General features: G+C 48.6%; 1 protein-coding gene and 1 non-coding gene across 4 annotated transcripts in view; one reads left to right on the forward strand and one right to left on the reverse strand.

Annotated features, from left to right (window-relative positions):
• Positions 1 to 1470: 1470 nt before the first annotated feature.
• Positions 1471 to 1552, reverse strand: LOC123454409. The gene has a single exon (XR_006633369.1). It is a non-coding gene; the product is annotated as a small nucleolar RNA SNORD88 (small nucleolar RNA).
• A 2070-nt stretch (positions 1553 to 3622) lies between these two features.
• Positions 3623 to 14130, forward strand: part of Fgf1 (fibroblast growth factor 1) — a 96911-nt gene continuing 86403 nt past the window's right edge. For 2 of the 3 annotated variants that reach the window (XM_045132999.1, XM_045132997.1), the window contains exon 1: positions 3856 to 4090. The gene's annotated coding sequence lies outside the window, so the exon portion shown is untranslated. Of the gene's footprint in view, positions 3702 to 3855; positions 4091 to 14130 lie in introns of those variants that run through there. The other variant, XM_045132996.1, reaches the window with a different exon arrangement.

Here is a 14130-nt window from a genome sequence, read left to right on the forward strand (position 1 = left end):
GACTTTCCCACTAGATAATCTCAGTCACTACCCACTCCACACAGTGGAGCCAAGAGACATTCCCAGTATCATGTCTCAAGACTTAGAAATCTCCATGCAGGAGGAGCTGGGGAGATAGCTCAGCAGCTGAGAGTGCTTACTGCCTAAGTGTGAAGGCCTCTTGGGCAAGAGACCACCAAGTTTGACTTCCCAGAATGCACGTGAAAAACTGGACATGGCTACACATATGTGTTATCTCAGTCCACAAGGAGTGAGGAGTAAAGCAGAGAGCGGAGCATCTCTGGGGCTTGCTGACAGGCAGAAGCAGTTCCGGGTTCAGGGAAACACCCCATCTCGAGGAGATACATCAGATAAGAGAAGGACATGCAGTGTTCTCCCCTGGCCTCCACATGAACATGCATGGAGTGTGCACATCTGTCCATGTGTCTGTATACCACACACCACACACAGCTTACAATAGTCTATACACATGCAAAAAACAACCCCACAACTCCATGCAAAGCATTTACAATAAATCTAGATCTTTTATACAATTTGAAATAAATATATGTATTAAGAGACATTAAAATGAAATTTTTAGGGGCTGGACAGATGGTTCAGAGGGTAGCCAGGGTTTGATTCACCAGCACCCACATAAGCCAGATGCACCAAGTGGCACATGCATCTGGAGTTTGTTCGCAGTGGCAGGAAGTGCTGGCATGCCCATGCTCACTCTCTCTGTCACCCTCTTTCTCTCGGCCTCTCTCTCTCTCAGATGAATATAGAATAGAATATAAAAAAATTAAAAATTTTCCAACATTGGGAAAATTATACTACAATATGTATCCTAAAAATTAAAAGTGCTTCATGTATAAAAGTTCTCAAAACAAGAATAATTTATTTTTCCAAAATAAAACCCAGAATTTAAATCCAAAAACCTGTCATGACTAAAATTAAAGGTTTTATTTTTCTTTTAAGAATTGATTCAGGGCTGGAAAGATGGCCTAGCAGTTAACTTGCTTGCCTGTAAAGCTAAAGGACCCAGGTTTGATTCTCCAGTGCCCACGTAAAGCCAGATGCACAAGGTAGTACAGGCATCTGGAATTTGTTTGCAGTGGCGGGAGGCCTTGGTGTGTCCATTCTCTCTCTCTCTCTCTCTCTCCATCCCTCTCTCAAAGTAACTAAATAAAATAAAAATATATTTAAAAAAACATTGATTCATTTCCCAGTATTTGGACCATAACATCATCCAACACTCAATATAGAGTGCAGAAATTAGTATAAATCATTAGCTATAGATTGTATTTGCCTAAAATCTCAATCTCTCTTGAGTTCTTTCCCCCTGTTTTCTCTCTCTCTCTCTCTTTCTCTCTCTCTCTCTCTCTCTCTCTGTGTGTGTGTGTGTGTGTGTGTGAGAGAGAGAGAGAGAGAGAGAGAGAGAGAGAGAGAGAGAGAGAGATGTGTATGCAATAATTTCCTTTTTTTTAACCACTGCCCTTCAGACCAGGTGTCAAAGGTCCTCAGGGGCATTGTGTCTTCAGGGATGATCAAAGCCTAGTAATCATGGGAGAACAATGGAGAAATGAAATGAAGCAATTTCTCACCCTTGCATGCCTGGTGTTTAGGGTGCTGCACTCACTGGGACATATTTGGTCATCACAATAATCCAGGGAGTTTATAGGGAGGTCATGAGTAAGAAAGTCTTACTGATCTTTAGGAATCTGGCTCAGAATAGCTGAGTTGCCCAGGAATGGCCAGTGGCACAGTGTGGCTGAGTTCAGGAGTATTATTAGCCTGAAGAGGGGAGACCTGGTTTCAGTTGCACAGGAACACTGGGTGGGGGTGCAACCCAGGTGGGACTCATCTTTTTTGTCAATAGAGGTCTTTTACTTCACTTAAATATAACTGTTCTTATATTTGGCCAACTTTCTGTAGCTGGACAATTCTTAGTTCTGATCCACCAGCCTGGTGATCTCTTCCTTTTTCAGAGACATAAATGCTACACAAATATCTTCTGATACCCTTGTTTTTAACTCTTGTGACTTACTGAATCTAAAACACATTCACAGTCATTTCCTAAAAGGATTAAGTTCTTACTTTCTGGGCTGGAGCTATTGAACAAACACTAGCTGGTCTCATCAAAACGAACCCTATGGGTACATTTTTTACCTAAGAAATTTCAATGAAATTTCCATTCTTCTGAACAAGGATGCTGGTGGGGAGGTGTGCACACACAGAGGTGCTCTTCAGAAGGCGGAGCTCAGCTTCTGGAGTTGGGGGCCAGAGGCTTAGACATGTCATAGCTCTGGTCATGCATCTGTGGGGCTTGCTGACAGACAGAAGCAGTTCCAGGGTGAGCAATAAGAGTATGCAGGAATGGCAGACAGTTAGGAAGGTTCTAGATAATAGAGTTTGGAGATCAGTTCTTTTTCAAATTTTTTTTAACTTATTTGTGAGACACACAGAGAGAGAGAGAGAGAGAGAGAGAGAGAGAGTCAGATAGGCAGGATGGGTGAGCCAGGCCTCTAGCCACTGCAAACAAACACCAGATGCATGCACCACCTTGCACATCTGGCTTACAAAGGTACTGGGGAATCAAACCTGAGTCATTAGGCTTCACAAGCAAGTGCCTTAACCACTAAGCTATCTCTCCAGCCCTGGAGATCAGCTCTTGCAGAACCATCCGTCCTTTCTGGCATGGATCAGGAAGCAGAGAGAGAGCTAGACTAGAACCAGGAGCAGGTATAAACTTCAAAGCCTGGTTCCTAGTGACCTCCTTCCATCAGCCAGGTTCCACCTGTAGACTCCGTAGCTTGCAAATAGTGTCACTAGCTGGAGACCAGTTGCTCAAAACATGATCTATGGGGTCATTCCAGATTTAAATGATGACACCTCCTTTTCCCGAATCAGAGCAAATGTTTGAGAGAGGCTCACAGTATTTCCAGCTCCTGTAGGTCAGCCCATACCTTCTATCTGAACCTCAGGAGGGCAGGGTGCGGCTTACAGGTACTTCAACCCCCACTGACCCCTTTCAGGCTCAAACACTTGTCTAAGGAGGAACTCTTCACTGCTGACAGGAAATTATTGATCATATTTCCATTTGTCTCTTCAAACACCATCCATTCATATCCTGTCACTCCACCTTCATTGTCCAGCTTTGAGTCTGAGTTATTTGAACAGACAGCGTCTGTGGCCCATGGTATGAAGACGACATCCATGGCCCACTAAGGAGGTTCCCACCCCTGAAACTGGGCTCACCTGAGGCCTCGCCTAATCCAAAAAAAGACAGGCTGCAACAGTGGTGAGGAATGACGGGAACGTTATAGCTTTTCCCAGTCACTGCCTTCACTAGCTTTCAGAATGCCCTTCTTAGGGTTTGGCTCTGGGAATGGTGCAGACAGATAGATAGACAGACACTGCCACACGCAGACACCGACACCCTGTGCGGGGACAGGAGATGACAGAACAGAAAAGGGCTCTCTTTCATCCAGCAGCCTGATTCCAGAGGAGTGTCTCCTTGCCATGACCTGCTGTTTCCCTGGCAACAGAGGCCTCAAAATAAACAGGATTTTGCACAGACAGCTCAGTAGTCCTCTGGACTCGGGCTTCTGCCCCGAGAAAAGCCATGTTAGAATAACACATAGGGAAGTTGCTGTCACCGTCTGCTGTCTTTGCAGCCCCCAGGCCTGCTGCGGAGTGTCCAGATCTGGAGGCACTTAGAGGTTTGCATGCATTGTTGTGGGCGGGGTGGGGGTGAGTGGTGGTCAGCAAGCAAATCCCCTCTGCTGACAAATAAGGGCCAGAAGCAGACCTGGAGGCTGACAGTCTCTGCTCCACCCCCTGCTTCCCACACAGCCCTCTGGGACTGGCAGCCAGAACCATGGCATGGTGTCTGGAGGCGGGCCAGCAACCTGATGTGCATGCCACAGCCCGTCCCTCTCTCTCCACACAGAGCTGCAGTAGCCCAGAGGTTCAGAGAGCCAGTGGGGCTGCTGGAGAAGCAGCCCGAGCACAGTGACAGTGACAGAGCAAAACTCACCGAGCCGATCCTGTCTGCCCTGCGAACGAGCCAGCCGAGAGAGGGCAGCTCGCGGGTCGGCCAGTCCTCCAGGTAAGAAGCAGAGGAAGGGCCTTGGGCGAGCAGCTACATTCAGAGCTGGGGCTGACTGTCCTGGCACAAGTAGCAGGCTAGTTGGGGAGGGAAGAAAGAGGCATCCCGAGCAGCTCTCGGCTAGCTGGCTTGACCCAGGGCGCAACTGGCTCTGGGGGAAGGGCCTGCTGATGGCACAGACATGGAAAAACAGTGCTTATAGGTTAGAGGCTGCAAAAGTAATCCTACCCCGGGCTACCTCATGCTCTTCATTCCTCCAGTGCCGGCCCGACACAGGCCCGAGGGGTGGGAACATTCGGTACTAAGCGCTGGAAGAGGCCTCTGCGGTCTGCGCGAGCTGCGAGCTCTGGCCGCCGTGGGGCTGGCTGGCACTATCTCGCTGTGTCACCCTTGCCCTCCCCGACAGCCTGGAAACTCAGCTGTTGGAAACCCTGGCGGAAGCTTGGATTTATCAGCTATTTCATGTCAAAGCCGGAGGGAGCTGCTCCTTCCTCACCTGACCTTCTTTCACTACCACATGCTCATTCAAACTCCTCTCTCTGTCTCTCTCTGGTGTGTCTGCGTGTGTGCATGTGTGGGAGTGCACATTTGTGTGGGTGCATGTGTTTTCATGTGCCTGTGGAGGCCAGAGGTTGAAGTCAGAGACTTTTCTCAATTGCTTTTGCGATAGGGTCTCTCACTGGACTCAGAGCTCATCAGTTCTGCTGCACGGGCTGGCCAGCGCTGTCTCCCCCTCCCCAGCACTGAGTTTACAGGTGTGCACCTGCCTGCACCTGGCTTTGATGCAGTTGCTCAGGATCTGAAATCAAGTCTTTATGGCAAGCATTTTACCAGCTAAGCCATCTCCCCAGGTCCAGGCCCCCTCCTTTCAGGAGCCAGTAGGGACATAGCCAGAATACTCTCATCATCAGTACATACCCCAAATATGCAGGGATTCTAGACAGGAATCCTTGAGCATTTTAGACTTCCAGGTGTTGGGATGGGAATTTCAAGCATGTAATGAAGTACCATTGTGCAGAGAACTCACCTTTCACCTCAGTCTCAAGAGCTCACTGTGTCTCAGCCAAACATAAGCACTGTGGTCTTTCTCTCCAGTCTAGTGCCAGCTTCCTTCTCCCTCCCTTCTGCTCTGGGGAAGAGCACCTTCCCTGTCCTTCTCTATAGGATGCAGTCAGTGGTGGTCTATCTCCCAGCTCCCATTGGGAAGACACAGCATGCTAGGGGAGGGCAGGGGAGTCTACACACACACACACAAAACACACACACACACACACACACACACACTCACTCACTCACTCACTCACACTCACACTTCACCATGGCTTTGCATGAGGATGAGCCAGCCTGACTTTGGCAAAGGGTTAAAAAGAAGTGGCCCTGCTTTGGGAAGTCACCAGAGAAGAGTTGGTCACTACTTACCACGGCTGCTTGTCTGGTGAATAAGCATGGATTGGTGGAGACTGATTCACAGCCACAAATTCATTCTTCCTTTGTTTTCTTTCTTGTTGGTCTTGAGGGCTTCCCAGGAAAGTCCCCTCTTGAAATTGCATCTTTGGGAGGCAAGTTCCACCAGTTTGCTGAGAGCTGCTGGCTGAGGATCCAGGGAGACTCTCCTAGTTGCCCCTACCTTTTTAAGTATGAATACATGCTTTGCAAATGACATTAATCAAAGCAAAGGTAATATACAGTGTTAAGTGTCTACATGCCCTTGCCAGTTCCTAAAAGAATTTGAGAAAGCAGTTTAAAAGGTCTGAGTTACAGGCAAGTGGCATCATCTATGCTCATAGCATTTTTGATGTGTGTGTGTGGGGGGATTCCAGTCCCAGGGGAGATGCTGTATCTGGTTGCTTTGCACACATGCATTCTGTAGGCTCTGAGTAAGCTACCACCAAGTTGTTGCTGATCCTGTGTACCAGCTGACAGGAGCTAGGTACTGTGCAGTGCTGGGAGCCCACTCACTCTCGCCCATTTCTGAGGCATTGCTTGGGCGATGCAAGTACCCCTTGACTTAGGCTGCTGGGTCAGGATCTATAGATCTATAACCATTTGTTCCACACACATGCTCGGCTTTAGGTGGAGCAACATCGGCTTATGGTCTATAAACTGTGAGTGAATGAATGAAAAAGGTTCATTAAGAAAGAATTCACAAGAAGGCAATTTCTCATCAGCTACTGACAAGGCATTCCGTTTCACATGCAAATGGCTCTAACCCAAATGGAGCAGAGAAGAAAGGGGCCCACGAGTAGTCAGGTGACAGTGTGGGTTGGGCTGGAAGGGAAGAAAAGGAGCCCGAAGCAGGGGACTAGAAGCTGGAGAGAGAGCTTAGCGACTGCTGCAGCTCCTTCCATCCCTGAGTCCCGCTCCTAAGGAGAAGGAGCACATTCTGGCCAAGTGTGTGGATTCTGCCGTGAGGCAGCCTGCAGTCCAAATTCAAACCCTGCCATTTAGCAGTCTTGTGTCTTGACCCGTTGTTTCCTCGTCTGTGAAGAGAATAATGAGTATCAAGCTTCTTATGGGAAGTAGTCAGTGGGTGACAGCCTCAGCCCAGGGCCTGGCTGGCAGTGAGGGCTGAGTGCCTGTTGCTATTGTTTGTTGTTGAGACTGCTCCCAGTGCATTTGTCCCAAGGTCCAAAGTGACACCATGTGAGTGACCTTCAGTGCCACCTTTTGGCTTTTTTGCTTTGGCGTGAAGCTTGGTGAGCATTTGGAAACAGAAGAGGCACTGTCCTTGTCACCACTGTTTCTAGTCCTTCTGTGTCCAGGCATGGGGCTCAGCTTTCGTCGGGCCACCAAGCGTGTGAAGCAGGGGCTGACATGATGCAAGAACCGAGGCTTAGCAGATGAGCCACTTACATGCCTACAGTCCCACAGCTGGCAGAGGGCAGAGCGAAGCTTCGCATCCAGGCTACCCAGCCAGTCTGTACCCCCAAATGCAGTGGAAGGGGGGCTGTCTTTGGTTTGATGCCTAGAGGAGGTGTCCTGAGAGGCAGGTGGTACTTGGCGACTGGAATTCAGCAACAGGTGATACTCACAACAGGCAAGATGTGGAAACGCAATGTTGAGAGATGGCAGGACTCTAGCTTGGGTCATAGGCAGAATCTTAGCCTGGAAGATGTACAACCTCAGATCAGGGTCCCTGGGAGCAAGATAGGCTTATAGTACGTCCTCAGTTTCCCTGAGTCAGGCCTTAGACAGGACTCAAGAGCAGAGGAAATGGAGCTTGAATAAAGCTTGAAACCTGTGGTTGGTGTCATCCTAAACTAAGCCTAAGGGCAAAATTGAATGACCCTGGCTGTAGAGATAGGAGGAATGGATAATCCAAAACCAAGCGTCTCAATATCATAAAGTTTATATGAAGGTAAGAGATTTGGCTCTCTGAAGAATAATTCAAAATGTAACCTGCAGAGACCAGGCTTAGGCATAGCTTCTCAATTCCACCTGTATGACTTGGTCTGAGGAATTCTGATGATGCCAACAGGTGCAAAGGTGTCTTTCCTTGCAGAGGGCTGTCTTGATGTGGAGTATTACTTATTCTCAGGTCTAGGGATTTTAAGTTCTAAACTACTTTAAAATCTCCCTCCTGGGGCTGTAGAGAAGGTTCAGCAGTCACAGCGCTTCACTTGCCTTTAGAGCCTAAGGACCAAAGTTCAATTCCCAGTACCCCCGTAAAGCCAGATGCACAAAGTTGTGCATGCATCTGGAGTCCATTTGCAGTGGCTGGAGGCCCTGGTTCTCCCATTCTATCTCCTATCTCTCTCTGCTTGCAAATAATTCAATAAATAAATAAAAACATATTTTAAAAAGTCTCCCTCCTGCTATGCCTGATGTCACAGGTTTATAATTCCAGGTATTCAGGAGTCTAAGGCACAGGATCAAAGTTCAAGGCCTGCTCCACCTCCAAAAGAAAGCAAACAGAAAAAGGCATGGGGATATAGCTGAGTGGTAGAGGGCTTGCCTAGCATACATGAATCCCCAGCAGTACAAAAGAAGAAAAAAAACCCAGATTCCTCAATCCTATGTACAGAGGTGATTCAGTGACTTCATGAGGGACCCAGATTCTGCATTGCTTTGGGGAACCCAGGTCATTCTGATGCCTTTGGCCCATAGACCACAACTAGACAAGCTTAGGTCTGATTGCCCAATGTGTGTCTGTCCTGTTTATAACCAGAACGAGGAACATAGGGTTGTGTGGCCTGCATCTGTAGCAGCCACAAGCCAAGGAGAAAGGCCTTTTCTTTGCCATTACTTCTTTGAATTACCTGACTGGACTTCTATCTGTTCTGACAATGACAACACACTTATTGTGTGTGGAATTGTGGTGTGCTACATGCAACTTTCTACTAGTGCTGATCCCTCGTTCTTTTATTTTCCCCCCTTTGGTCACTTTTTATTTATTTGAGAGTGACAGAGAGAGAGAGAGAGAGAGAGAGAAATTGGGTGCGCCAGGGCCTCTAGCCACTGCAAACAAACTCCAGATGCATGCACCCCCTTGTGCATCTGGCTAACGTGGTCCTGGGGAATAGTCTTGAACCAGGGTCCTTAGGCTTCACAGGCCAGCGCTTAACCGCTGAGCCATTTCTCCAGCCCTAATCCCTCATTCTTTACTACAATGCCACCCAGTAGCTACTCTGCCTATGCACAGCTTACAAGTGAGGGGAAAGTTCCATTGCCAGGAGGTGGTTGAGCTGGGATTTGAACCCAGGACCAGCAGATTGCCAGAGCCCAGATGCATACTTGCTAAGCTATTCTTCAGGCATAGGTTAGCCCCCAGAAGTCCAGCCCTTCTTTGACACTCTTATGTGGGCCGTCCTTCTTGAGTCACATTCCTCTTTCCCAGACCATAGCAGGTCTTCAGAAGATGATGTGTCCCTGTGTTTCCCTACCCTTATCACATTCACAGGACCACCAGGGACGTGGGTGTGTGGAACCTCTGCTGAAAGACACCCCAGCCCCCAGAACCCAAGTTAGAGATTGCGTCTTTTCCGAGATCAAGTCAAAATGAAGTTACTAGAATGACAAGTGTTCTCATAAAAGGGAAAATATGGATATACGGACATATGCAAAGATGACGTGAGGACACACAGGGTGAAGACGGCCAGCCACAGGCCAACAAGAGAGACCTGGAGCAGAGCCTCCTCACAGCCCACAGCAGGAGAGTCCTGCCTCAGCCTCCAGACGTGTGAGAGGACAGAGTCCTTTTGCTTCAACCCCTCTGTGGGACTTGGCCAAATGACAGCCCCAAGTCATAGAGCAGGAACCCAGGTTCCTAGATCCCCCTCTTGGCCCTGACTTTGAGGGAATCTAGTTGAAGGTCAACACAGTATGCTAAGTTGTAGCAACATCTTAAAATTTAAACTCTAAGCGCCTTTCTGTTTGCTTAAATGGTGCTCTTGTGAGCTGGAAGTAGGCCCAGGCCCACAAGGGAGGAGCAGAAAGAGCGAAGAAGGAAGGGAAAGGAGGGAAAAGGAGGTAGAAGGACTGGAGAAGGGACTGTGACGGGATTTGTGGAGTGCCAGTAACACTGCTTTGGGCGTGTTCATCTTGCTTTGCGGGATACTCCTGGGGGCCCAGGAACATGCTGAACCCCGAGCTGCAACACAACTGGGGCTCATGCTCAGTCCCTGTCTTCCTGAATGTGGAGGCCGTAGGCGGTGGTGTCGATATCACATGGTGACGGAGGCACCCTGACCCAGTCAGGCGAGGCGGGTGATGGGAGAGCTTCCACAGGGAGGCGATGCTTGGGTTGAGGCGGAAGACTCGGTGGGTGGCAACTGCGGAGGGCGCAGAGCTTCAGGCGGGGGAGAGGCACATGGCGTGGAAGTGTGGCTGGAGAACAGGGAAGATGGGGTGCATCTGAGCCCAAGCACCTATTGAAGATTTGGGTTCTTAAAGCTGTGAGCCATAGAAATCCAGGATGTGACCCCTTATAGGGAAATGCTCATTCAAAGCAAGGCCTAGAGTCAGTGCTGCAGCCCGGGACTACCGCAGCACCCCTGTGCAGCAGGCAGCCTTGGAGCTGAGTGTCAGGATTCACAAAGCCAAGGTGGCTACATGGCCACAGGGAACGAACAGTACTCCAGCCACCGTCCCCTCAGCAGCAGAAGTTCCAGGTGCTTGTACTGGCCTCACTGGGAAGTCCAGACAGGGCCAGTGTATTCGTTACACTCATTTGTTTGGATGTAGGATCTCATGTGCTTCAAGCTGACATCAGACTTTCTACATAGCCAGGATAACTTTAAACTTCTGATTCTCTTGTCTCCACCTCCCCAATGCTGGAGTCATAAGCATGCACCTCCATGTCTGCTTGTTCAGTGCATACAAGCATCTTTAACCGCTGAGCCACCACTCTAGCCAATATTTTTATTTATTTGAGAGATAGAAAAAGGCAGACAGGCAGAGAGAGAATGGGAGCACCAGGGCCTCCATCCACTGCAGTCAAATTTAAGATGCATGCCCCACCTTGTGCATCTGGGTTATGTGGGTACTGGGGAATCTAACCTGGGTCCGTAGGCTTCACAGGCAAGTATATTAACTGCTAATCCATCTCTCCAGCCCCCAACATTTTTAATATTTTAAAATTAACTTTAATATTATCTTGGTATGTGCATATGAATGAACATATGTGTGCAGAAACACAGTATGTGCTTGTGTGCAGAGGCCAGAGGAGGTGTGTGTGTGTATGTGTGTGTGTGTGTGTGCATGTTGTATTATGCACTAGTATACGTGTACACCATGTGCTTGGGTGTGGAGACTAGAGGAAGATTTCATGTGTGCATGCACGTGTGTGCACAGATCATGAAACAGTCTCTCAGTGAACCTGATGCACCCAGTTTTTCAGTAAGACTGGGGACCAGGAAGGCCCAGATATCGTCCGTCCTTGGCCCTTCCTCTGCGGGGGTTGTGGCATGTGCTTCCCCATGCTCGAGTAAGCACTCCTCCCCACCGAGCCTCCTCCCAGCTTCCACCTTATTTTCGAGACAGGGACTGTCATAGGAGCTCTCCTACCCAGCTGGACTAGCTAGTCAGGGAGCCCCAGGGGTCCACCAATCTCCACTTCCCTAGCACTGGGATTACAAGCATGTCCCACAATATCCAGAGTTTTTCATATGAGTTCTAGGGGTCAAACTCAGGTCCTTTACCCACTGAGATATTTTCCCAACCCATGTCCGGAACACCCTCCAGATACCTTCAGGATACCTGAAGCCAAGCCCTCAGGTTCTGATGAGGAAGGCTAAGAATTCTCACAGTTCCCATTCATACCCACCTCTGTTATTGCCTTTCTGATACTGCACAAACAGCTTGTGGAGCTCCGGGTAGCACAGTGGTCAAGGGCAGAGACTCAGGTGGAAATCTGTGTTAAATTCTGGATCTACCTAGCTACAGATGATTGGGCTTCTGCATGAGAAGGAAAACACTTAGTAGCAGAGGCCAGTAAGTTAAAAAGGAGATATAAAGGGAAGAGAAAGGAAGGGAGGAGGGTACTTAATAGGTTGATATTGTATATATGTAAGTACAGTGATTGACATGGGGAGGTAATATGATGGAGAATGGAATTTCAAAGGGAAAAGTGGGTGGGGGGAGGGAATTACCATGGGATTTTTTTTTATAATCATGGAAAATGTTAATAAAAATTAAAAAATTAAACAAACAAACAAAAAATTCTGGATCTAGCTATGTGACCCAAGTCAATGATAACCTTCAGTTTCAATAATATAAGCATCACATGGCACTTATACCCCAGGGCTCTTGCCAGGAAGATGTGGCTTATTATAGGTGTATTCTGCAGTGCCCATCAGTGCCATGCCAATGTTAGCTGTTCCCATCTCAGAGAGTTAATGGAAGAAGTTAGAGATAACATGTGTGACATACCCAAAATGTTTTTAGTACACAACACAGAAACTAATTTTTGCTCCATGAAATATGAATGGTTAGTGATATGGACAAAGTTGGAAGTCTGCATAGGACTGTTTTTGAACTAAATAATAAACTGGTCTGCACCAAGAAGGTTGCCTTCTGCCCTATTCCCAGCGGCTTCCCCACTTCCCCCAGGGGAAGGCCATCATTCTGAGCTTTCTCAGCATTGAAAGCCTCACATCAGGAACCTAGAACCAGCCAGGAAAGCAACAGCCCCTCAGAGAGGTGAAGCCTGGCAGATGAAGGCCGCCTGCTTAGCACGCTTGAGCTGCTGACATTCCCAAAAAGTGACTGAAGAACTGACTTGCTTATTTTGTTCCACACACATAAAGGCTTTGGGCTTCCTACCTGGCCATGCTCATTAGGAGTCTGTTAAAATTCTACTCAGTATCCCTAGGGCTGGACTTTGGGTTCAGATCACTTGGAAACTAGCCACAAGGATTGCAGTGGCCTAAGCTAAGGAACTGGTCCTGTTTACCCTGTCCTGTCCTTCTCTATAAGAGCTGCTCTCTTAGGGAAGGGCTCTGGAGGTCAAATTGGAGGTGATGTATGAAGCTCAAAGCCGAGCTGTCTTTCCTGCTATTTTCTGATTCCTTGCCCTTCCTTTGTGGCCCTCCTGACAGCCTCTGAGATGTGGATCTGGAAAAACCCCGTGGTGATCAATGTCTTAGCAGCCTGAGAATTGCTCCCCTAGCACCAGGTGACCATGAGCGCATCACTTGGCTTCTGAGGCAGCAGAGAGAGATGGATTCTGGGATGGTGTCCAGGCTGAGGTCTGGAGGAGGGGATGCTGGCAGCCCCCACTCTTCCTTTCACCCTAGGGGTCTAGGCATGGAGTATGGATTCATAGCTGGCTGCTCTCCTGGGATTTTCAATAGCTCACAAAGACCTGAAGATTGATGTTCTCCTGTAAGGAAGCTGGACCCCATCCTGACCCATTCCGACCCTTCCTGATGCTCCCCACCTCCCACTGAGGGTTAAGGGCTTAATACACAGCTGGTTCAGGGCGGATCCAGATGCATGCAGTGCTAAGAGGGCGTTTCTAAGGCGATGTCCCATTTGTTTCTAGTGACCCATTGACCTGGCCCTCCCTGCCTTACGCAGCCCCAAACCAAGCCAAGCTTTTGGAGCCAAGCCTTTGGAGGGCGGCTTCACCTTGGGTAGCTGGCTGGAACCCTATTGTGCTGGGAAGTTCGATCCCACGCTGGATGGGCCCTTGGGGAGGTCATTGGAAGGATGGGCCAAAAGGCCTCATCTCTTCTCTCCTATCCTATTGTTCGGCATGAATGAGGGCCGTGGGGGCCTCTGTGCTAGGACTTGTCTTTAAACTTGTCTTGCTGCAGAATAGGAGCCTATTCTGAATTGGTAATTTTCAGTCTTACTACTAGGTGTGGTGGCACATGTCTGTAATCGAAACGCTCAGAGGGGTGAGTCAGGAGAATTGGGAATTCAAGGTGATCCTGGGTTAAATAATGAGACTATTAAATAAGAAGAAGATAAAGAGGGCTGGAGAGATGGCTTAGTGGTTAAGCGCTTGCCTGTGAAGCCTAAGGACCCTGGTTCGAGGCTTGATTCCCCAGGATCCACGTTAGCAAGATGAACAAGGGGGCGCACACATCTGGTTTCGTTTGTAGTGGCTGGAAGCCCTGGCACGCCCATTCTCTCTCTCTCTTTCTCTCCCCCTCTCTCTCCCTCCTTCTTTCTGTCTGTCACTCTCAAATAAATAAATAAAAATAAACAAACAAACAAAAAAGATAAAAAGGAAGTGGAGTTGGGGAGATATTTGGTTAGTAAAGTGCTCGTCTCAAGAAAGGCAGACGGTGTCCGTGAGGAATAACACCCGAGGGTGCCCTCGGCCTCGACTCACTCAAGCACACACATACACAGATGCATTTAAAAAATTTTTTTTGTTCATTTTTATTTATTTATTTGAGTGTGACAGAGAGAAAGAGACACACAGAGAGAAAGAGAGGGAGAGAGAGAGAATGGGCGTGCCAGGGCTTCCAGCCTCTGCAAACGAACTCCAGACGCGTGCGCCCCCTTGTGCATCTGGCTAACGTGGGACCTGGGGAACCGAGCCTCGAACCGGGGTCCTTAGGCTTCACAGGCAAGCGCTTAACCACTAA

The sequence above is a fragment of the Jaculus jaculus genome, chromosome 13 (assembly GCF_020740685.1).
Source record: "Jaculus jaculus isolate mJacJac1 chromosome 13, mJacJac1.mat.Y.cur, whole genome shotgun sequence".
Taxonomy (NCBI): Eukaryota; Metazoa; Chordata; class Mammalia; order Rodentia; family Dipodidae; genus Jaculus; species Jaculus jaculus.